Here is a 23,882-nt window from a genome sequence, read left to right on the forward strand (position 1 = left end):
AAATACAAAGATGTAACAAGAGGAAAAGAAAACTGACTACCCTTTAATGACTCATTCTTATGCCAGACAACAGACTGGCCACGTTAGGTTCATAATCTACTTATAAGCAAAAGGAAAACCATTATCAGGCTTTATTTTAACCTTCATATGACCTCTGAGCACATAACAAAGGAAATACATACTCTCTTCGGTAGTTTGTTCTGAGACCTGAACTACTGCCACTCCCATACTTCCATGAGAGACAGGGGCAGAGGTCAGTAGAAACTGTTACTATACAGTCAGGGGAAAAAGTGTCTAGGAGACTCATGGCTCTACAAAGCCAGTATGTCAGATGCATAATGACTCCATACAAACCACACTCAAAATGGCATCCAGCTGGGTGCCACACACTTTTTTTAAAAAAACTATAATCAGAAATACAATCCCCAGAGGAAGCTCAGAAAAAGGAAGACCAGAAACCATTCTCTACTTGTAACATAAAACTGGGGAATGGTGCCTATTCAGTAAGAACTTCAAATACATATGAGGGGTGTTCAATGCAAAACAAAACAGGTTGATTTTAAGCATATATTCTCACTGTGGTCTGAGAAGCCTAGAAAGATAAACCATGGATAAAATAATTGCTTAACCAATGAGTGGACTATTATATATAGGAGGTAGTAAGTTCCCCTCCAGTTGAAATCTTGGACTACACCCTTGGCATGCTATTATAAAAACTAGATGGCAGTTGTGACAAGGGTGGGAGGTGTCCAGGGGGCATTGGAATTCTCTATAACCCCGGAATTCTGCAAAAATAGAAGGGACAGACTGGTACCAAATCTTAATCCAAATTTTCAAGATTCTAAATTCAAAGGTAAAAATGCAGTAAATCAGAACAAGCTTGTATCACAAACTATTCCAGAAGAGGACAGATTTACTCCACACACACACACACACACACACACACACACACACACACACACACACTCCTTTTTAGGTCAAAATTAATATTTTTTATTTGCTGTTTCTTCTGTAAACTCGAACATAAACCAATGATTTCACCTATTGATGCTTACAGTAGAATCGGGCATTGTTAGTGTATCCTCTATACGTATCAGACATGCTATTAAAACATCTTCATTCATTTGTGTAGCATATTTATTGAGCACCTGCTACATGCCAGTCATCGAGGACTACACATTCCAAACAATGAAGGAAGCTCCACCTCCTGGCATTTATACACTCTGATTCTTGCAGTCTCTGTGTAGATTTTACCGAAGCTGCTGTTTTCATGCATGCTTTCAAGCTTTTGTTAACTTGCTTTCCGATTAAAAGCACCAAACTGGTGAGAAAAGGAAAGAAAAGGAAAGGACACATCTGCTCCTAGGTGTGGTGGAGGAGAAACTATGGCAGATAAAAGGGAGAGCACTGCCAGAGGCAGACATGTCCGGTAGAGCCCAGAGTGGGCATGACCCTGAGCTGCGTGGGGAGCGAAGGAAAGGAAAGGAACAGGGAGAGAGGGGAGCCAGGGGCAGCAGCCAGGAAAGCCCCAGGTACAAACAGGGGCAGGTAACCAAAAAAGGGGTTGGATTATAGAGGGGGAAAAAAGCAGCCTACTGGCTGGAGAGCTCAGGGTAATGCCAGCCAGGAGGACCACTTAAAAGGCAGGGGCTGAGATTACCAGAAGATCTGACAGCAGGGTTCACTTTGACATGTTAATTAGGCACTTTATCCATTTGCCCCCATGTCTGAGATTTAACACAAACTTTTTTTTTCTTTTTTTTAAGGAAAAAACAATATCCTTCCATGATACTTTTAGCCAAAATGATAGTAATCAGCTTGGAAGAACCAATTCACATAATTTGAAAAAACCATGTTTATTTAGAACAAAAATATATTACTACATAGACTTTTGGAGTTAAATGAATATGCCACTCTTTTATATGTTGATATATATATATCAACATTGATTTGCTTTTGATTTTCATTTGTTAAAAGACTAAAAATCACGAAAGTGCAATAGCTGTCTTTTGGCAGCTTCAGAAGGGCAGAGAACATCTAGACAAGAAATGGAAACACTTGTTGGCATTATGTCTCCTTACATACACCAGTAGTCCGACTTGCTGCAAAATTAAATTTGCAGTTGAGCTGGAATTTTAGCAGTGGGATTAGGTTAAGACCTAGAAAAAAGCTTCAAGATTATGCTACATTATTGGTTGACTAACCTTGTCAAAAATAATATACTGAAGAGTCCCCAGGGTCTAAGGGCTGGGATGTTGATCAAGGGAAGAAAGCTTGTCTAGCATGCTTAGGGTCCTGGATTCAATCCTCAGCAGAGAGACAATGTTGGTGGAGGAGTAGGGTTGGTGGGTGGGAGTGAGAATTATCTCAGGGTAAAAAGAAAATTCTCTCTCTCTCTCTCTCTCTCTCTCTAGTCGTTGCTGATTGTCCCATAATCATTTCCCAAGCAATCATTCCATGCTTGGCACAGCACATAGGGAACAGTGAACGTTTTGTGAACAACTGAATGGGCGTTATTGGAACTGAAGTACCGCGACATTGCAGGGACAAAAGAAAAAACAATCTACTACTTAACCGTTTAACAAATATGAATTACTGCGTGTCAGCTAAGGACTGGATGTCAGATTTTGTAATGTATACAGGGATCATCAGAATCACAGTTATTCTAGCCTTCAAGGAGTTTATAGTCTAATTGAAGGAAGAAGAGATTAGTTCAAACAGTACCACTAAAATGCAAATTTAATGTGCATAATATATTAAGTGGTGTGATAAGAGATGCCACCAACGAGAGTTAAAGGGAGGGTTTGACCTTGACCAGGAAGACATGAGAGGTGTCCTTAAAGAAAGAACAAAAAAGCACAGGAAAACAAAGTGAAGCGGGAAGAGATGCAGGCAGTCCTGGCGGAGCAAAGGTCTCCGTGGGTCCGTGGGTCTGTGGGTCGGCTGCAAAGGGGCCAAGATGTGAGAGGAGGCTGGGGAAACCCTGAAGGCCACGCAAAGACGTCTTTCATCTTAAAACGGAATTTTTTAAAAGAACAAAAGGAGGAGGACATGGCTACTCCCAAAGCGTGGAGAAAAATTTTATTGTAGAGATAAGGGAGAAAGCTGGCAGAGGGAACAGTCCAGACTAAAAGCGGCCAGCAGATTAAACCAGACCTTGAGAGAAGAAAGGCTGAGAGAAGAAAGGCGGAGGGAGAGCAAGAGAGGAACTGCTGCTGCCCAGGAGGCCGCCCAGGCCAAGAGGCCAAGAAACCGGCTTAGCCCCAATGGCTGGATTATATGGGGATCAATCAGGCTGGGGGAAGGGAAGAGGAAGCCCAGCGTCTCGGCTGGAGAGAAGTTTAGAGAAGGGGGAAATTATGCCACCAGGTAGGAAGCTTATGCTAGTTCCACTCTGATATGTTGAATAGACGCCTCAGCCTTTTGTCCTGGGTTTGAAACCTAACAAGCAAAGATCAAAATAGCAGCAGCAGAGTATGTAGCAAGGAAGATACAAATATAGATAGATAGATAGATAGATAGATAGATAGATAGATAGATAGATAGAGAGAGAGATAGAGAGATAGATAGATCAAAAGTGTACATTAGATATAGCATCATTAGATATAGCATCATTTTGCTATGTGTATATGTGTTCATACCTCTTTTTATTGCAATATCATTGGCAACTAAATTTACCATTTGAGGTAACAATCTAGTCAGTTTGACTCCATTTACTAAATTGTATGTGACTGCAGAACCGGCTAACTACGCCCCAAAGAAACCCATACTCTCCAGCAGTCACGCCCCTTCTCGTCCCCCAGCCTCTGGAAATCACTAGTCTGTTCTTTGTTTCCTCTATGGATTTGCCTACTCTGGACAGTTTATAAAAATCATAGACATGACCTTTTCTCTCTCTTTTTTTACTTACATCTTTCTTTCTCCCTCCCTCTCTCTCTCTCTCTCTCTCTCTCTCTCTCTCTCTCTCTCTCCCTCTCTCTCTCTCTCTCTTTCTAAACTATGTTAGTTTCTTGACAGTTCTGTGCATGTATATGGTGTATTCTGGTTACTCTCTCCCACACATTTTCACTTATGTTCTGTTCCAGTCAACCCCCAGTCCATTTTCCAGATTCATGACTTCCAGTATCATTGTGTGGCCATTGGTTAACCCAGACCCATGCTTTGAGACTATCCATTAGAGCCTAGTAAGATAACCTGTTTGTACACAACTAAAGGTAACTGCCCTTTCTTTGAAATAGTTCAGCTGGGAGGGGTTGGCCCCTGAATCAGTCCTCCATCTTTGTCTGGCTGTTAAAGGACCCATTCTTTTTTTAAACAATTATTTCCAATTTTTTATTAGGTATTTTCTTCATTTACATTTCAAATGCTATCCTGAAAGTCCCCCATACCTCCCCCCCCCCATCCCCTACCCACCCACTCCCACTTCTTGGCCCTGGCCTTCACCTGTACTGAAGCATATAAAATTTGCAAGACCAAGGGGCCTCTCTTCCCAATGATGGCCGACTAGGCCATCTTCTGCTACATATGCAACTACAGACACAAGATCTGGGGGTCCTGGTTAGTTCATATTGTTTAACAATTTTTTATCAGATATTTTCTTCATTTACAAGTCAAATGCTATCCCAAAAGTCCCCTATACCCTGCCCCTGCCCTGCTCCCCAAACCAACCAATCCTGCTTCCTGGCCCTGGTGTTCCCCTGTACTGGAGCATATAATCCTCACAAGACCAAGGGCCTCTCCTCCCATTGATGGCCAACTAGGCCATCCTCTGCTACATATGCATCTAGAGACATGAGCTCAGGGGGTACTGGTTAGTTCATAATACTGTTCCTCTTATAGGGTTAGAGACCCCTTTAGCTCCTTGGGTACTTTCTCTAGCTCCTCCATTGGGGGCCCTGTGTTCCATCCAATAGATGACTGTGATCATCCACTTCTGTATTTGCCAGGCCCTAGCATAGCCTCACAAGAGACAGCTATATCAGGGTCATGTCAGCAAAATCTTGCTGGCATATGCAATAGTGTCTGCGTTTGGTGGTTGATTATGGTATGGATCCCCAGATGGGACAGTATCTACATGGTCCTTCCTTCCGTCTCAGCTCCAAACTTTGTGTCTGTAACTCCTTCCATGGAGTATTTTGTTCCCCATTCTAAGGAGGGACAAAGTATCCACACTTTTGTCTTCTTTCTTCTTGAGTTTCATGTGTTTTGCAAATTGAATCTTGGGTATTCTAAGTTTCTGGGCTAATATCCACTTATCAGTGAGTACATATCATGTGAGTTCTTTTGTGATTGGGTTACCTCACTCAGGATGATACCCTCCAGATCCATCCATTTGCCTAAGAATTTCATAAATTCATTGTTTTAATAGCTGAGTAGTACTCCATTGTGTAAATGTACCACATTTTCTCTATCCATTCCTCTGTTGAGGGATATCTGGGTTCTTTCCAGCATCTGGCTATTATAAATAAGGCTTCTATGAATGTAGTGGAGCATGTGTCCTTCTTACCGGTTGGAACATCTTCTGTATATATGCCTAGGAAAGGTATTGCTAGATCCTCCAGTAGTGCTATGTCCAATTTTCTGAGGAACCCCAGACTGATTTCCAGAGTGGTTGTACAAGCTTGCAATCCCACCAGCAATGGAGAAGTGTTCCTCTTTCTCCACATCCTCACCAGCATCTGCTGTCACCTGAATTTTTGATCTTAGCCATTCTGGCTAGTATGAGGTGGAATCTCAGGGTTGTTTTGACTTGCATTTCCCTGATGATCAAGGAAGATCTCAGAAGATGGAAAGATCTCCCATGCTCATGGATTGGCAGGATTAATATAGTAAAAATGGCTATCCTGCCAAAAGCAATCTACAGATTCAATGTAATCCCCATCAAAATTCCAACTCAATTCTTCACAGAGTTAGAAAGGGCAATTTGCAAATTCATCTGGAATAACAGAAAACCTAGGATAGCAAAAACTATTCTCAACAATAAAAGAACCTCTGGGGGAATCACTATGCCTGACCTCAAGCTGTACTACAGAGCAATTGTGATAAATACTGCATGGTACTGGTACAGCGACAGATAGGTACATCAATGGAATAGAATTGAAGACCCAGAAATGAACCCACATACCTATGGTCACTTGATCTTTGACAAAGGATTGAAAACCATCCAGTGGAAAAAAGACAGCATTTTCAACAAATGGTGCTGGCACAACTGGCGGTTATCATGTAGAAGAATGCAAATTGATCCATTCTTATCTCCTTGTACTAAGCTCAAGTCTAAGTGGATCAAGGAACTCCATATAAAACCAGAGACACTAAAACTTATAGAGGAGAAAGTGGGGGAAAGCCTTGAAGATATGGGCACAGGGGAAAATTTCCTGAACAGAACACCAATGGCTTGTGCTGTAAGATGGAGAATCAACAAATGGGACCTCAAAAATTGCAAACCTTCTGTAATGTAAAAGACACTGTCAATAAGACAAAAAGGCCACCAACAGATTGGGAAAGGATTTTTACCGATCTTAAATTCGATAGGGGACTAATATCCAATATATACAAAGAACTCAAGAAGCTGGACTCCAGAAAATCAGATAACCCCATTAAAAAATGGGGCACAGAGCTAAACAAAGAATTCTCAACGCAGAAATACCGAATGGCTGAGAAGCACCTGAAAAAATGTAAAGGACCCATTCTTGTGCAGACCAGTGTGTGTCTGTCCAGAAGTTGGCGTTTCACTACCCTTCTCCATACTTCAGGCTCAATCCACCATCTCTTTACAGGCAGTGTGCCTGTTCTTTGGATGAGAGGGGTTTATTTCTCGTTTCTTCAACTTAGTATGTTTTCAGGATTCATACAAACTGTAGCATATACTTCACTTCTGTTGAATGGCAAATGCTACTTAATGTTTTGACTATAGACCATATTTTGTTTATCCTTTGTTGGACATATGGGTTGTTTCCAATTATAGAATACTATAAATAATGTTGGCATGAACCTTTGTGTAGAAGTTTCTTTTAGAACATATATTTTAATCTTTCTTGGGTGTATTCCAAGGAGTAGAATTCCCCAATCAGCTAATATTCTACAACTGTTCACTATTGACATGTGTGGGAAATAAATTTCTGAACTGCTCTTCACCCCTCCCAGAAATTTGTGAGAAAGGATGAAGATTTAATGCATGTGGTCTTCACCCAGCCTCCTTTGAGATAACTGGAGCATTGATCACATACCCTGTTCAGCCATTCGTCTGCCCTGTGCACTGTAGCTGCCAACACTAAACTCAGTATCCATTTCACATGGGAAACTGAAAGAATCAGATTGTGAGCTGTACCTCCTTCTGACTAACCTCACAGCACTACCCTTTGGGTGAGCACAGCATGGTCCTGCCCTGAAGTTTCTTCCATGTATCTTCATCAAAGAATGATCCATCCACTTAGGGGGCTCTTCCCCCTAATCTAAGACATTTGTATATACTAGAGAAGCAAAGAGAAGGCCAGCATCTCTCATCTCTCCTGGAAGGTTTTTAAACTTTAGAATAAAGAGACGAGAACTTACTCAAGAATTTTCCGTTCTTTTTCTGTTCCATCAAAATGGGTAGTTTTCTTTTTTCAATTTTCTTACAACTTGGCAGTTCTCACTACGGGAAATTCTGGGATGGCACGGAGGAGTTGTTAGTTGTCACAATGGTGGGCAAGATATGATCAGCATTCAATTGAACAGTATAGGTGATAATAGATGTCTCTCTTTGTAACATCTTTTGTAATATTCTGCTCTTACTTTTAGTAACAGCTCTATTGACAAATAAGTCACATACCATGATATTCACCTATCTAAAACATTATTCAAGAGCTTTTATTTTTGCATTTTATGCAGGTTTAACAGGCTATGTATTGGTTTTAATATAGCTATTACAGTTCTCCCAAATGTGGCAACAGATTTTCAATATTAAGTTGAGTATCCAGGCATGGTGGCTCACACCTTTAATCCTAGACAGAAGCAAGCAGATCTCTGTGAGTCTGAGGTCAACCTGGTCACATAATGAGTTCCAGGATAGCCAGAGATATATCATGAAACCCTATCTCAAAAACAAACAAACAACAACCAAAAAAAAAGTTTCTTCTTTTTTCCTCATTGTTATCTGTAATGTTCTATTTTACTGAGTATTTGTTTAGTTAGGGTTTCATTGTTGTGAAGAGACACCATGACCATGGCAACTCTTACTAAGGAAAACATTTAACTGGGGCTGGCTTACAGTTTCAGAGGGTTAGTCATTATAGTCAGGGCGAGAAGCACAGCAGCAAGCAGGCAAACATGGCACTGGAGACGGAGCCAAGAGTTCTAGGTCTGGATTGGCAAGCAGCAGTGAGAGAAAGAGACACTGAGGCTGGCTTGAGCATCTGTAACCTCAAAGCCCACCCAAAGTGACACAGGTCCTCCAACAAGGCCACACCTCCTATTAGTGCCACTCCCTGAGCCTGTGGAGGCCATTTTCATTCAAACACCACGGTATTACATTTGGCTTGCTTGTTTGTTTTATTGGTGATGTACACATGTCATGGTATTCACATGGAGGGCAAAAGAAAACCTGTGGGAGATGAACCTCTCTTTCCATCATGTAGATCCTAGGGATCAAACTCAGGTCATCAGGCTGGGCAGCAAATGCCCTTACCTCTCTAATTGTCTTCCAGTTTTTAAAAAAATGCATTATTAATAGTCATCTCACTATGCAATATAACACCATGTGGTGGTTTGCATATGCTTGGCCCATAGGAAGTGGTACTGTTAGGAGGAGTGGTCTTGTTGGAGGAAGTGTGTCACTGTGGGGTGGGCTTTGGAGGTCTCCTTCTATACTTAGGCTCTACCCATTGCAGAAGAGAGCTTCCTCTGAGCTGCCTGATGATACCAGTCTCTCTCCTGGTTGCCTTCGAATAAAGACGCAGAACTCTCAGCTCCTTCTCCAGCACCATGCCTGACTGCTTGCTACAAGGCTTCTTGCTATGATGATAATAGACTAAACCTCTGAAACTGTAAGCCTGCCCCAATTAAATGTCTTTTTTTTTTCTTTTCTTTTTTCTTTTTTTTTTTTTTTTTTTTTTTTTTGGTTTTTTTCAAGACAGGAAAAAAAAGTTTGTGTTTAAAAGAGTTGCCTTGGTCATGGTGTCTCTTCATAGAAATGGAAACCCTAACTAAGACAGAAGTTTCCAATCCCTGGTAGGTTTCCAATCATAGGCTTGTTCAAGCACATGAGTCTATGGGGGCTGTACCTAACCTTAGCATAATGCAAAATACATTTAGTCCAAATTAAAAAATTCCAATAGTCTACCACAGTCTCATCAATGTTTACAAGTCCAAACTTCAAAGTCTCTTCTGAGATTCATGCAATCTCTTAACTGTAATCCCTATAAGATCAAAATCAAAAAGCAGATCACATACTTCCAACATATCATGGCACCAGATACACATTACCATTCCAAAACATCATTGTGAGGAAATACTGGACCAAAACCAAACCAAAACCAAACTCCAAACTTCTTGTCTCCATGTCAGATGTCAAAGTGCTCTTCAGATAGCAAACTCCTTTCATCCTTGTTGACTGCTGTTGCAGATCTGGTATTCAAAAGCAACAAACTTCATTTTCTCAGGTTGGTTCCACTCCCTGATAGCAGCTTCCCTCAGCAGGTATCCCACAGCTCTGATATCTCTAACATATTGGAGTATCCAAGTCAACTCCAACTTTACAGCTTTTTGTTCCAGTGATTGTGATCACACATGGTCTTCCAGGCTCCTCCAAAGGATTGGGTCACTTCTCCAGCTCTGCCCTCTTGTAGCACTCTAGGCTCTTGTTGACTCCACTCCACTGCTGCTGCCCTTCTTGCTGATCATCCCATAATACTAACATCTCCAATTTGCTGGAATCTTTTGATGCAACTAGGCTTCACCAATAGCCTCTCACAGGCTTCCTCCACATTAGCAAGTTTCAAATCCTTTGAATAACCCCTTCAGGCCTGTGTCATCAACTGCAACTGAGGCTGCACCTTTACCGATGGCCTTCCTGGCCTCTCACAGTGCCAAGCCTCAGCTGCTCTCCATGCTTTCAAAACCAGTACTGCCTGGGTAATTCTTACACATTACCAAGTCCCGCTGCAGCATGAGGTACAACCTTGGCTATCTCTGGAACACAGCTTCTTTGTACTCTTAAAAAGCATTTCCCAGAATATTTCACCTCAGTGATGTTGGTCTCTTCTTAATCACTGCTAATTTCTTAGCTCCTACTAACCAGCATCAATTATCCCAGTGGTACCTTCTTTTTTTTTCTTTTAACTCTAAAGCCAGAGTCACATGACCAAAGCTGCAGAATTCTGCTGCTTGCTAGGACTGGAACATGCCCTCCTTGTTCTACTACATTATCATCAACTTTCTGTTTTCCAACTCCTTCACTGCCTAAGCTTGGATATCCTATAACTTGCTCTGTACACTCACATTTAACTCAGAGATGTCCATGACTCTGTCTCTTGAATGTTGTGATTGAAGGTGTGCACCACTATGCTTGGACTTAAGGTTTTCTTTACCTAGAACTTGCTCTAGCCTTGAACTCAGAGATATGCTTGCTTATGTCTCCTGGGATTAAAGCTTTGTACCACCATGCCTGGGCCTAAGCTTTTCACTAAAGATCTTAAGTTGAAAACTGAGAATAGCCATCACAACCTATCCCTTGCCAATTTGACACGGGATTGCATCTCCTAATGTGCAAATGAAAACAATAACCAGGTCATAATAACAGCTAACATGATACAATTCTCCCTTGTACAACTGCACATGCTTGAGTTTAGCTGGGTGGGATCTTGCCCCAAGGTGACCACTCCCTTAATTCCATTTAATGTCCTTGAACACAGAATTTAGCACCATTGCACTTCCTGGTGCCCCTTCACTCTTTGAACCATAAATTTTGTGGTTTTGCTTTCTAAGCTTGCCATGCTTGATCAAAAATACTCTTCATGAGGGTAGACCAGAGGACAAAGTCTATGCTGGACTTTTTTGAGACTTCTTTTATCAGTGCAATTAATATAAATCTCTTTACCTTAGCTTCAGGCAGACTCTTCAGACAAGGGCAAAAAGTGGCAACTTTCTTCACCAAGATCGTAAAAATGATCTCCAGAGATCCTATCACCCTCAGCACCAATGTCTTCCATATTCCTACTAGGATGGCTGTTAAGTCCCACTTAAAGCATTCCATGGCTTTCTAAATCCTAAGTCCCCCAAATCCACATTCCTCCAAATAAAAACATAGTCAGGCCTACCACAGCAGTACCCCATCCCTGGTACCAACTTCTGTCTTAGTTAGGGTTTCCATTGCTATAAAGAGACACCATGACCAAGGAAACGCTTATAAAGGCAAACATTTAATTTGGGCTGGCTTACAGGTTCAGAGATTTAATTCATTGTCATCATAGCAGGAAGCCTGGCAGCAAGCCAGCAGGCACGGTGCTGGAGAAGGGGCTGAGAGTTCTGCATCTTGATTCAAAGGCAACCAGGAGAGAGACTGGTGTCTTCAAGCAGTTAGGAGGAAGCTCTCTTCTGAAATGGGTAGAGCCCAAGCATAGGAAGAGACTTCAAAGCCCATCCCACACTGACACACTTCCTCCAACAAGGCCACACCTCCTAACAGTACCACTGCCTATGGGCCAAGCATATTCAAACCACCAGACATGATTTTTGTTTCCAGCTCTAACTTTATCAATATATAAATCTTTCCCCATCCCTCCCTAACAAAAAGGCTTTTAGTATACTAAGTTAAGCAACTGTCACCATAGCCAATCTTGGGACATTGAAGGAGAAACCCAATACCTTTTCATACCCATTCCTACTTTTCTTCAACTCCTTCTATCTTGAGGCAATCAAATATCTGTTTTCTGTAGCTATGGGTTTGTCTCTTATGTGGAGTTCACATAAAAAGAATCATCCAATACGTGCTTAACACAATGCTGTTCATCTATGTAGTGTCACGTAGAAGGGCTTCATTTTATGTCTGAATAGTATACTATTTTACTGGTATACCTCTAGTTTGCACCTACTGACAGATACTTAAGTTGTTTACATTTTTACGATATTTTGATTCAGGTTGCTGATGAGCATTAGTATAGAAATTTTGTGTGGACAAATAGTCTTGGTTTTCCTGGATATATACCCAGGAATGTAATTTTGGGGTCATATGGTAATGCTAAAATTAAGATTTTTGGAGAAAATAACTGTTCAAAGTTATCCTATCTGCCAGGAGTATATGAAGGTTTCCATTTTTAAAGCATTGCAACACCTATTGTTGTCTTTTTATGATAGCCATCACACATGGTATGATGTAGTATCCCGTTGTGGTCTGATTTGCATTTCCATGATGGCTAATAAGGTTGGGCATCTTTTCATATTTGTTTGCCATTTGTATATCTTTTTGTTGTTGCTGTGGAGGTGGTAGTAATGGTGGTGTGCATGCTTATGTGTGTGCGTGTTCTCATATGTGGGAGTGTGTGCACGTGCGAGGTGGTGGGGAAGGTTGCTTTCAGGTCCCTCTGGACTTTATTTGTTGAGGCAATATCTATTGCAGAACTCAAAGCTCACCCATTCAACTAGTCTAGATGCCCAGTTTGCCCTGGAGAACCCCTGTCCCTGACTCCCAAGTGCTGGAATTATAGGTAGGTCATTACACCCCAGCTGACATTTCTGTCATTTGAGGACCCTGAATTGTGCCCTCAGTGGACACAGCAAGACGCTTTTCAGCCTCACTTTGTATCTCTTGGAGAGTTACCTGACTTTGCAATGTACCATTAGACTTTCCTACAGATAAAGACATTCCTTGCCATTATCTAAGGCTCGCATCAAACACCAGCCTACATAGAATGATGTATGTCTGGCTACATGTACAGTGGATCCAAGGGATGAAGCTACCACGTGAACAGGATCAAGTATACCTTGCTTTGTTTGGAAGAGCTGTTCATTCCTTAAAAACATTACACCAGCAGTGACCGGCAGAATATGCTCATGGTATTGAATCACTGTTGCAGCTTGCTTTCTTTATCCGTCTGTTCTCGTCCTCTGACATGCAAATATAGCCCTGACAGAATTCAAGACTCCCTTCTAACAGACTCAGAAGCAGAGAATGTTAACAATGAGTCATTTAAAAATATTTGGTCATTTCTAACTAAAGTATTTTAATGTTGTTTAATGCTATTTATGCTTCAATGGCTTATGATGAAAATTATATAAATATAATCACATAATTTTAGTGGCCTATAGTTTTTAGACCATATTTCAGTTCTGTCCTCAGAAACCTGCCAAATAATCCTCTTGGTGTCCTCTTCTGATAGTTTTGCTTTTCAATCTGTCTTCTTCTTAGCCTAACTAAGGATTTAATATCTAAAATATTTCCAGAGACCAAATGTTCGATTCAGTAGGATATTGAGAGGTGAGATGTATCTTTTGCAAATGCTTTTGTGTCTCATTTTTCCAGTGTCATCATGAGGGGACTTAGTTCACATTGTACTAAGAAGAAGCCCAAGTTCATTTGTACAAATCCCGTATTTCTTCATTTCCCCTTTTCAGCTCCCTGTAATTTCTCTCAGCTATTATCCATGCTTCAATTACAGTCATTTCCCCTCTCTCACCACATTCAAATAAGTATGATCAGTTGTTGCACGTCCCAGTTCTAGCTGGTGTTTTTATTTCCACCCATGCTTCTCTTTCACTTTCTTGTGCTTCTAATACAAAGCAGTTTCTTCCCTTAAATTTGAGTTTTTCATGTATAAGACAGACACATCTGACTCCATCATTACATGTTCTAGTATGGACATGCCTAGGCACTTACTCGTTGAAAGACTCATTATTTTATAACATATTATTTCATTCTTGGTTCTCTTTTTTTTATTAGGTTTGAGTTATATTAGTTTTTGGAATTATACGGGGAGATAATTTGTACTATCTGTGACTTTCATTTGAGGGTAATAAAAGATGCTTCACAACGCATTAGTTATGGAAGTAGGCCAGCAGGTCTGAGAGCATAAGAGCCACTGGTCTGTCTACATTTTCCTCTTGCTCTCATGAAAGTGAAGGAAACCTTCTCTGTGCTGTGGCAGGTGCCAAGGTCTTAGGTGAATGGGCTTACCTCCCAAGATGTCAAAAGATTTTAGATAATTGTTGCTGACACAAGCCAGGTATCAAGATTAATAAAGTTAGGTCAACTTCAGAGGTTAAAAAAAAGAGTCAAAACTTAATAGTTAAGAGATAGGCTGAAATAAGTGATATCAATGACTCCAAGTAGGAGGTAATATAATCTTCTGAGTCTATAAACTCCAGTGTATTTGTCAGGGTTCTCTAAAGAAACAAAACTTATAGAATGAAAATACACGTGCACACATGCACACACACACACAGAGAGAGAGAGAGAGAGAGAGAGAGAGAGGTGGGGGAAAGAGAGAGAGAGAGAGACTAACAATGCCTACCTGCTAATAGAGAGTTCAAGAATCAAGTTGTTGTTAGCCTAGATGTCTCAGCTGCTCTTCAGTATATACCAGAATCCCAAGGAAAGAGGCTCTAATTCCGGTGAAGGAATGGACTTGCTAGGGAGTCCTTGATTTAGTGGAGCATAACTTCAGCCCTCATGTGGTATTTCCCTTGTATAAATGCGTATGTCCCAATCCCCTTTTTGTATCGAGACACCAGTCATAGTGTGTTAGGAACATACATTATGACCCCACCTTGAGTCTATAATAATTCTGCGATGACCGTATTTCTAAGTAAAGTCACATTCTGAGGACTAGAGGTTAAAACTTGAAAATATAAAATTTGAAGAAGGAAACACAATTGGATCAATACACAATGCATTCCTTTTTGCTATAAGCAATAATGCTTATTGCCTGTGAAGTCATGGCTTTGAGAACGGACATAAAACAGTAGTCTCAAATAGTAGCAGAGCAATGACCTCTGCTTTCAGTCTCTAGTCCCTCCACTTTCCTGAAGTGAAGAACAAAGTCGATTGCCATTTTTATGAGACCTAATATCATACCACTTGAAATTTACTACTTGAGAACCAACTAGCAAAGTTACCAACCAACCAACCAACCTGCATTTTCAAAAATATTGTAAAAGCATTTTTTTTAAAAATCTGGACATCCTTATTTTCAATAGTTACATGATGTATTTCAAAATAGCTAGAAGAGTTAAAAATTCCCATCACATGAAAAGATGAATGAGTAGAGTTAGAAATATGTAGTGCCCCAACTGGATTCATACACACGGTATATAACAACTATACATGCATTGAGTTACTATAATGTGTCCCATAAAATTTAAAACTGTAAAGTATACTGTTACTTTTAACACATAAGTAATGCTCCATAGTTAACAAAATCAGTATGTAAGTGTACCATACTCATGCCGAGTACCTACAGAGGCCGGATTAGGACACTGGATCCCTTAGAAATGGGTTCTGGAAATCAGATCCGGGTCCTTTTTCAGGAGCAATAAATACTCATAACCTCTGAGCCATCTTCTTCTTCTTTTTTTCTTTTTTCTTTTTTTTTTTTTTTTTTTTTTTTTTTTTTTTTTTTTTTTTGACCGGGTTTCTCTGTATAGCCCTGTCTGTCCTGGAACTCAATTTGTAGACCAGGCTGGCCTCCAACTCAGAAATCCACCTGCCTCTGCCTCCCAAGTGCTGGGATTAAAGGCATGCGCCACCATGCCCAGCCTGCTGAGCCATCTTTCCAGTCCCTGTTCTTTTATTTTTGAGCATGTAAGCACTGCTACTGTGCACCTCCGCCATCTTCCTCTGCATTGAGACAGGAAAGTACTCAAAGGATTGTAACCTCCTTGATAAGCCCAATGCTTTGTCTTATCTCTCTGACAAATACACCATGATGCTATAACTTTTAAAAGGAGATGGCTGACATCTTGTCCTATCTCGAGACAATAGAGGGCATGCTTCTGACTCTGGCCCTCCTTGCACCTAACCAAGAACCCTTACTGAGGCAGAAAGAGGCAACAGTGATATTTCCCATCTGCTGAAGCAGCTTGCTTGCTGACCCAGGCTGACAGTGGCAGTGGTCATTTGTGGAGGAAAGGTGGATCCAGGGCCCCAAGATAGAGAAAGCTGAAGAGCCTGACAAGGGATGTCATAGACAAAGGAAAATGACACTTCCTGTATCAATAGTCTACACTGACTAAACATTGTTCCACCAATGTCTTAGTTAAGTTTCAGGACAGAAACCACAGAACATTAAACCCCAGACACAAGGGCCCTGTAGAGAAAGGAGTAATATTCTCATCCATGTAGATATTTACAGTGATCCTTCAACCACAGGGCATTAAAAATGACAATCAAAACATCCTGCAAAAAGCATTAGGTATTAGATGAGAAAAATCCACATTTGTCCTGAATTTCAGGCTTATTAATTGAATGATGTTATCATTAGATTGTTTAAAATCATGCTAGAATCAATAAGATGGTCTCTTATTATGATATCTATCACAAGGGTTAAATAAGCAGGAGCAGTCTGGCTTACCTACCATGCTCCAGTCACCTCACTTTTTAATACAAGGCTATAGCAGGTTCCCTCTTCCCTCTCACAGATAGGTGGAGCCATATGACCAAGTTCTTTCCCAAGAATGTAAGAGGTCACCTCTGCCACTGCCAAGCCAGGTCCAGAAAAAAATCTCCTGCAGCCCTTTCTCTGCATATTGACTGATTACAGATATTTAAGAGAAGCAGAGAGAGAAAACCCAGAAACATAGGAGCCACAGTGTACAAATTGAAGTCAGGGAATTTATGATTTATATTAGAAAGGCTCATAAAACTTCATTTTGACCAGACTCTGTTTAAAATTCATTTTCTATCATTATCAAAATACATGACCCAAGGCAATATATGAATAAAACCCAACTTTTTCACTAATAAAAACCATCAATATTGTCATGTCTTATTATATCTATTACAGATATATATCTCAAACTACACTGTATTCTCATGATGATTTGATATTATAATACATATTAGACCTTTTAAGAGATATTAGCAATAGCTAGTTCTTAATGAGTTAATAGAGATAGTCCTTAATGAGCTATAGAGAATACATATCCCCATAACATAAAGTAGTTCTTTTAATACTTTAATAAGACATTTTCAGATTTTCATTATATAATCTCAGATATATTTCTATGCATTTGTAAACATTATTTAAAGAAGAAAGTTTGGCACTTGGGGAGAACACCTAAAGTAACCACTAACAGACACAGAAAACTTCAGAAACACTGAGGGTTGTGCTCAGAAAAAAAGTCTATACTATCATAGAAAGACAAATCTGCAGAGACAGAGCTTGGAAAGAGAGACGGGAGACTCCTACAAAGGGCCGCCAACCTCCTTCTGGAGCAGTGCATTCATTGTGTATCTCAGATGTAAGCGGTTCCACGAAAACCTAGATTTTTCAAAAAGTCTAATCCATACACCTAAAAAGGAAAAGTTTTACTGCATAAAAATAATGTGACTTTTTAAAAACACTACTGTAGGAGAGCAAAGATTGCAGAGCGACAACAATAAAGTAGTTGGCATAACGATGACAAGATGGAGACTCGGTCACCGGCCTGTATAGTGGCTCAGGGATATTATGTATGACAGAGATGTGACTGCTACTGTGCCACCATGGGGCACTTGCAGCCTCAGTCCTTCTTATTCAATCCCCATGAGATTGCAGAAGGGAGCAGTGTGAAGGAGATATAACGAAGGGACCTAAGACAGTCCCCACACTTCATTCAGTCGGGGTGCAAACCATTTCTTTTGTGTTGTTGTTTTGTTTTGTTTTGTTTTGTTTTGTTTTGTTTTGTTTTGTTTTGTTTTAGACAGGGTTTCTCTGTGTAGCCTTGGCTGTCCTGGAACTCACTCTGTAGACCAGGCTGGCCTCATACTCAGCAATCCCCCTGCCTCTGCCTTCCAAGTGCTGGGATCAAAGGCGTGTGCCACCAACAAACCATTTCTTTAGTTCATTTCATCACCACTATCAAATCCAAAGCTGCCATTACCACAATAACCATCACCGCCATCAACAATAACTGTCAGCAATTCCATAGCTACCATCCCCCAAATCACCACCTCCATTACCATTGTGACACTGCCCCACTGCCACCATTACCACCTTCACTACCAATATTCTGTAGTAACCCGGCTACTGCCACCAGCAAGCCCCACTGCTACTATGATCAACTACAACCCCATGGCCACCACCACCACCATCACCATCACCAATCTTCAGCAACCCCTTAACTGCTACTACCACTACCACCACCAACACTTCCACTACCACCATAACTAACTACCCACCTCGCCACCATTACTAACATCAGCATCTAACTAGAGTCAAGGGTTTTACCTGTCTTCATGTATAGTGGATGAGTGGAGACCAGGTCAAATATGAGGTGAACATTTAAAAATTAATACTACTGAATCTTTATTCCTTTCCAAAGCTGGTAGGGAATAGTATTGAATGTTACAACATGGTGGAGAGGTTGTTCTAATAACTTCTGCTTATTCAGAGTTGTGAGGGTTATACTCCCATGCATCAAAGGAGCCTATTATCCCAAACAGAGTACAATTTGAAAACAATTGAATCACTTCATTTTTATAACCATGTTTATAACCACAGTGATTTGAGAGTTTGTGACAGAGTGAATAACAACTAGAACGTTCCCTGAACACTAAGTTCATCTGAAGCACTAAGCTTGGCATGTGTTTAAGCATAAATCTCCTCCACACCTAGGAGCTGTGTTACCTTGAGCCAAGGTCAGTGGATGCATTTCTCCAGCTCCAATGGCAGAATGACTGCTTTACCAATAGGCTGTGTCCACACACGTCTTAACAATCACACTTACTGGCTTGCCAATCACTAATTCCTCATGCATTGGGATCACAAGGCAGACACAAGAGGTCCGGTGAATCACAGGGCAGAGTCAGGCAACAGCTCACCAGGGCATTAACTTTCTGGCTAATGGATGTCCACAGTAGGAATCATGGAATGTGAAAGCTGTTTCTTGTCACTAATGCCCTTGATTGCAGCTGAATAGTTTACATTTGTAGTTCTGAGGCATATCAGAACAAAAAGCAAAGTCACAACCAATTGCTTACCACATGGTTTTTGGTGACCACAATGGTGAAATGTGTATGGGGGAGGGGGGGTATTGGGAAGTATTTGATTGCTTGCTTACTTACTTTCTTGGTTTTGTTGTTGTTGTTGTTGTTGTTGCTTTTGCATAGCTAAAAGTTCATTGTGAACTGATTCACCAAGACAGCAACTATAAAACAAAAGTTAAAAATAAATGCATCATGTTATTCAATCAAACCCAGAACAGGAAAAGGCTAGGACTATCTCTCAGCCATCATTACACGTTCCTCTGCTCCCTCATCCGTATGCTGAAGTTCTCCTTCTCAGTATCTCAGAATGTGGTTCTATTTGGTGACAGCTTTTAAAGAATTTAGCGATAATTCACTTAACATGAAGTTGCTTGTATGTCAGTGTTCAGGGACGACCACTTGGATTAGCTAAGCAAGTAGTGCCCTCTTCCCTAGGGAAGACCACTTCTCCTGCTCTCAGATTTCCTTGGCTGCCTGTAGCACTTTGTATAGGATTGACATTCCACGGGGCTTTCCACCATCCACTGGTGCACGCCTATGGCCCCAAAACCTACATACATAACATTATATAGACTGAGAAAGTTGTATTTATGTATTTAGAAATATTCATATGTATATAGCAATTATTAAGGGAAAACGAGGGCATAAATTTGAGAGAGAGAGCAGGGAGGCATGGAAGAATATACATAAGGGTTTGTAAGGAAGAAAGGGAAGGTGAAATGATGTAATATATTATAATCTCAAAAATAATTTATATAGGTAAAAAGTAAGTGAAAATCCAACTTAGTAAGTCAAGGTACATTTGTACAGTAATTGATAAAATAAAGAGAATGAATATCCCCAAGAGAAAATAAACCCCTAACTTGGGCCCTAACCCAGGAAGATATCTCTTCAGGAAGGAGAAATTAGACACACAGGCACACACAGACACACACACACACAGACACACAGACACACACACACACACACACACACACACACACATCTCTATGAAAATACAGGGATGGGACGGGAGTCAAAAGGGGGGGCCTCAGGAGAAAGCATACCTCTGACACCATGGCTACAGATTTAGAACTCCCAGGAATGGGAGACAATATATGTCAATGGTTTGGGCCATGTAGGGCAGCCCTACAAAACTGACAGGGCCATCATTATTTTCTACAATCTTACTAACATGAAATTGTATCATTATAGAGAGGTGTCCAAGGATGCATTATTCAGCCCAGTCCTTACTTTTATGCATAGTAATAAGAACTCGTGGTATTTAGAGCTGTGGAATACAGACAATGTGAGGGGTAGATATTAGGATTTATAGCAACCCTGTTCTAAATTTATTGTTATCTCCAATGTTACAGATTTATAGTCCCTGCAAACACCAAAATGTGGGATTGAAAGTAAGGTCTGTTTGACACAAAATTGCACTGACCTGGAAGGAGTAGTCTGTTTGCATAAAATTAACAACTGAGTCACTACAGACTCAGCTGGAAAGGAAGTCAGCTGATTACAAAACTCAAATCCTGCCTCAACTACTGTAAGGACATTTTGAAGCAGAAAATTTTAAAGTTACCAGCTGGTATATACTTATCTAGCCAAGCCTTGAGACCTACTGAATCCGCCTCTTGTCCCATAATATGTGATGGCTAACATTGTGCTTTAAGTTTAAATTGCTGTGCTTAAGAGAACTATTAGAAAAAAAGCCTCTGACCTGTAAGTCTCACTTGCCCAAGGACAGATAATTTCCTGGAATGCTGGGAGCTGTTGTTCTTGTAAGATAACAAACCTTCTGTTTTCACTTCTGTTAACAAGGTTGGTTGCCCAACTGCAAAGGATGTGCTCTACCCCATGTAGGCAGGAGGTACGAGGCAGGAATTCATTCATACATGACGCATGTAATTTGGTAGCATACTCTGCGAATCCCAGGTATGGACTGGGCCAGTATCCATGGTCCTGGCCAGTATTTAATAAAGCTTGCTTCAAATTTGGCCCAAAAGGTGTGGCAATGGTCTTAGCCTCTTGCCTGGTAGGATTAATAAATATACTCATAAACACGGTTCATAAGACATCAGAGTTTGCGTGCTCTGTAAAGTGAACGAGGCATCTGAGGGCCACGAGCATCTGGAGCTGGGTACTGATCACAGATGGCAGAAAGTAACGAGCCATGGAAGCTTAGGTTTGAAGAAGAAAACTGGAGGAGGTGGTTTCCATGACACCTGCAGATTCCCAAGCATGCAGGTACCTTAAATGTTACTGTTTGCCAGGGGTTTCCTCCTTCACGCACAGCTGGAATCCCAAACCACACCCAAGCATGTTCATTCTGGAGGACACACATTTCCTAAAGATGATTTTTTTTTAATTTAAAAAATTAACATGTAATAATTGAACATGTCTCTGGGATGTAGTGTGGCATCTCAATGCATTGATATCATGCATAATGATCGGGTCTGGACAACTAGTAGGATATCTGAAATGTTTTTACAGGCAGACTATGCATGCATAGGGAAGTGTGGCATTGCAGGTTTTCCTTTGAAAGAGCAGCTGTCTTCTCTGTACACAGGGGGCTTTCACCTGAACTCACGGTTCACTCTGGAACTGGCTGCAGATGTTCTCATTAAAATCAGTGTAAAATTCAATCTGCAAAATCCTAAATAAAAACCTACAATTACCCAGCGGTAATGTCTTTAATCCCAGCATTCAGGAGGCAGGAGCAGGCAGACCTGTAAATTCGGGGCCAGCCTCATCTACAGAGTAAGTTTCAGGACAGCCAGGGCTACACAGAGAAACCCTGTCTCAAAGAAACAAAAACCAAAACAACAACAAAAAACTCCTACAATATATGTGTGATGGGAAATATCACAGTTGGAAGATGCTGAATTATAAGCAGGAAACTCTTTTTTCAGTGATGGAAGAAAATGCCTCTGTGCCAGACTGTGTCATGTGTTAGGGGTTCTCCAAATGTGATCCTTAGGCCCACATGGATGCCAGCACATAAGGATAGAAAAGCCATAAGTATGGCTGCACAGTGAGATGGCTCAGCCAGCTAAAGGTACCGCCTGCCAAATTCCTGGGATCTGCATGGGGGAAGATGAGAACCAACTTCTACAAACTGTCCTTTCACCTCCAATGTATGCACACATATAAATAAATAGACGAGCTCGGGACAGAAAAAGCACATGGAGATAGAGAGACTCTACCTCCGGATAGATAGATAGATAGATAGATAGATAGATAGATAGATAGATAGATAGATAGATTTTGTTTAAAGATTTATTTATTTATATGTGAGTACGCTGTTGCTGTCTTCAGACACACCAGAAGAGGGCATCAGATCCCATTACAGATGGTTGTGAGCCACCATGTGGCTGCTGGGATTTGAACTCAGGACCTTCAGAAGAGCAGTCAGTGCTCTTACCCACTGAGCCATCTCTCTAGCCCCTAGATGGATTTTTAAAATTAAAAAAAAAAAATGTTAGTCACTGCTCTACTAAAGCCTCCAGATTTGGACACGCACACACCACTGTCTGATTAGTGCTAGAAATGCTAATAAGCTTTTAAATGCTGAATCCCAAAATTTTTAATAAACAAAATGATTTAAAAGGGAAAATAATGAAATGACCCAGACTAACTGCTAAACCTCGTTCTATCAATGGCACTGTCACCCTTTGAAGAGATGCCTATGCCTATTTAGACATCTTAGGTGTCCTAAAACATGGGGGGGGGCATCTGTGAGCATTGACAGGAAATGATCTTTTAATTAAACGAATGTATAATTATAAATTATAGGGTTTGGTTTTGTTTCTATTTTTGGTTTTGGGTTGTTTGTTTTGTTCTGTTCTGTTTTTGAGACAGGGTTGGGGTTTTGGGGGAGTTTTGTTGTTTTATGTTTTGTTTTGTTTTAATGTGTGTAGCCCTGGATATCTTAGGTAGACCAGGCTGGCCTGGAATTCAGAGATCAACCTGTCATTACCTCTGAAGTGCTGGGTTTAAGGTGTGTGCCACCACTCCCTAGCCTATTGCAGGGTTTCTATTGTTGTGGCAAACATTAAAACTAACAGGAGTGTAAGGAGGAAAAGATTTAATCCTACTCTTCCAACTAACAATCCATCACTGAGGGAAGTCAGGAACTCGAACTCGAAGCCTGAAGGCAGCAGCTGAAGTTGAGCCTGTAAGTGCTACTTACTGGTTTGCTTCTCAGCCTGCTTTCTTATGCACAGGACCACCTGCCCAGGGATGGCACCACTGCCAATGACCTAGCACTCCCACATCAATCACTAATTAAGAAAATGACCCCACGGGGTTGCCTACAAACTGATCTTATTTTTTATTGAAAATAGATGTTTCAATATATTCTGACATTATAAATACAATATATCCATACACTGTACAATATAGTCTGACTGTGGATCCCCTCCCTCGAGTGGATATGACCCCAGAGACAATGGGAGACAAACCCTGCACATTGGTGTGGTTTGCTCCGAACACTGCCATTGAGAGAAGCTCGCCCAAGAACTGCTGTGAGGTTCCTGCTGCAGTTTGCCACTTGCCCGGCCTCACTTCAGGCAGGTTGGCTAGCCTAATGGTTCCTTCAGGACTGGACAACAGCTGCTGGTTCGTGGGTGCTGTCTGCATGCCTTGGGGACTGGATAGCAGCCGCTGGTTCGTGCTTGGTGTCAGTCTGCCCGACTGGTCTGCAGCTGCCATTTTGTGTGTGCTGATTGCCTGCCTAGAG

The 23,882-nt window shown here is 41.0% G+C and overlaps 1 protein-coding gene across 3 annotated transcripts in view; it reads right to left on the bottom strand.

Annotated features, from left to right (window-relative positions):
* Positions 1–23,882, bottom strand: part of Zfp800 (zinc finger protein 800) — a 187,486-nt gene that overhangs the window by 82,725 nt on the left and 80,879 nt on the right. For 2 of the 3 annotated variants that reach the window (XM_006505146.4, NM_001364596.1), the window contains exon 2: positions 19,235–19,317. The exons of the other annotated variant lie outside the window; for it this stretch is intronic. The gene's annotated coding sequence lies outside the window, so the exon portion shown is untranslated. The remainder of the gene's footprint in view (positions 1–19,234; positions 19,318–23,882) is intronic. 3 annotated transcript variants of the gene reach the window in all.

This window comes from Mus musculus, chromosome 6 (genome assembly GCF_000001635.26).
Source record: "Mus musculus strain C57BL/6J chromosome 6, GRCm38.p6 C57BL/6J".
NCBI classification, from domain to species: Eukaryota; Metazoa; Chordata; class Mammalia; order Rodentia; family Muridae; genus Mus; species Mus musculus.